Below are 2037 nucleotides of genomic sequence, written 5' to 3'. Positions count from 1 at the left end.
GTTGAGCAAAAAAACGATGCAAAGGCTGATCTGACAGGTGGGCAAAAAGACAAACTAACGTATCAGATGCGACCGGCCGAACCGTTGCGCCGGTGTGCCGGCGCCTATCAGTCGCCTTACGGGATTCTCTAAAGTTAAGGCCGGTTTACAAAACTATTGGAGAGGGTTTTGGTTTCAACTTCCTGCAAACTGCGGTTAATTTAAAGATAAGGGGGCTGTTGGAGTTACTCTCACTGGTTCCGCAGTCTAAAATGGACACCAGTTGTTGAAGGTGAAAATACAGATGCACCTTATTGCTAATTCTTCCTGCGCTTTGTCCTGGGAGAAATCACATCAGTTGACGCCCCCACGTCTTGGTGACCAACCATTGAAACTAAGATGAATGAGTTTGAAGGCCAGCAGCTGGAGAAGAAAAGGCACTCATGTCACTGGATTTTCTCTGCAGGCTATGGCAAGGCATGTCGTTACAGGCTTACAGCACCCATGCTCATATTCGCTCCTACTCTTGCATGGTGAACTGCTTGCGGCAGCCAGAGACGATGGCGCCCTGCACTGTTGTTGATATATATCTCCAACAGGGCTCAGCTCTTTGCTCCGCGACTCATCCTGGTCGATACTAAATGGAAGAGGGCCCTTGCGTTTCTTAGGGAGGGTTTTTCAAGAGTAGCAAGGCCATTTGATGATTGAGGTGAGAGCACAACATCAGCGGCATTTGCCAAAGAACTAGACTTCGTATTATTGATTTTGGACGCCTCTCTCCTATATTATTAAATAGAAATTAAAGCAGGTCACCCCATAATATTTAAGATGAATTCTCTGTGCAAGACAAGTAAATACCAAGAAGAAATAACAAGTTCCCCATACTGACTACCAATAATTGATTTTTTTTCTTAAAGATCGTCCAATGCCACAGATGATTACATTGCAAAGCCCTTCCACCGATCAAATAGATGAAGAACTGGACTTCCTAAAACAACTCAACTCTTAAGCTCAGAAGGTTTGTCTGTTGGAATTGAACTTCCTAAAAAAACATGCGCATTGGAGTATTGTACCCATATAACAGTACATACCAAATACCCCATCGTCTCATGGCTTCAGAAGGCTCTGATCACCCAGGAAATCCCCATATTTCATAACAGATCCGGTCTGACACAACTACTTCTCCCACAAATTTTCACTCTACTACTAAAACACCCGAAATTCCACTTCAATGACGCACCCTGCACTGCTCCATAGCATCAGATGAATCGTAAAAGTCCAATGCAATGATTTCCAAATTCCAAACGATCCAAGCATGAACGAATCCCCAAAATAAACTTGTGGAAGTAAGATTACGGCGCAAGAAGGCCGACGAAGGCGCGACCTTTGCGCGGATTGGGTGGCTGGCCTGAGGGGCAGGGCTTCCTGGAGCGCGTCCATGGTGTCGAAGGGGCCTCTGAGCGAGCTCTGCACCTCCGCCTCGCTCTCCTCCGACTCACCGAGGTGCACCGCCTCCGCCTGGCTGCTGCTGCCCCGCCCAGCCGAAGAGGACCAGGCGCACGCCGCCGGCACCCCGCGGTCAAACAGGACGTCACTCTCCAGCGCGATTGGCATTGCTCTCCCCACTCGCGTCCACGACGAGCAGTGCCTCGCGGTCAGGAGAGGAGAGGGTGGTGGCGGACGGAAGCCAGTGCCCCGTGCGCCGGCATAGTGTGGTTCTTGTGTTGGCCTTGCAGCAGGCGTGTCTCGTCCGGGGAGAGTGGGGGGTTTGGCCGCTCGGCTTTTGTTGGGATGACGCGTGGGCCTGGGTTTAAGGACTAGTTTGGTTGGAGTCCACACAAAAAATTGCCTGGCCTGAAGCCTGCCTGAGAGTAGCGTGGAAGATGTTTGGTTCGTGTCCTGCCCCATCAAATAGTAGCCTGGCCTGGGTCTCCTGACATGCTCATTAGCCTGGCTGCAACCCCAGGCATCAGTGGCGGAGTTACGTGCATGCCTGCAGGGGGCGTGGCCCCCCCAATCTGAACAGATTTAGTGAAGAAAATTCATACAGGGAGTTTT

General features: G+C 50.4%; 1 pseudogene; it reads right to left on the bottom strand.

The window, feature by feature from the left end:
- Positions 1-296: 296 nt before the first annotated feature.
- Positions 297-1717, bottom strand: LOC123150238 (uncharacterized; annotated as a pseudogene).
- Positions 1718-2037: the final 320 nt, after the last annotated feature.

This window comes from Triticum aestivum, chromosome 7A (assembly GCF_018294505.1).
Source record: "Triticum aestivum cultivar Chinese Spring chromosome 7A, IWGSC CS RefSeq v2.1, whole genome shotgun sequence".
NCBI classification, from domain to species: domain Eukaryota; kingdom Viridiplantae; phylum Streptophyta; class Magnoliopsida; order Poales; family Poaceae; genus Triticum; species Triticum aestivum.
This window is presented reverse-complemented; position numbering and strand designations above follow the sequence as displayed.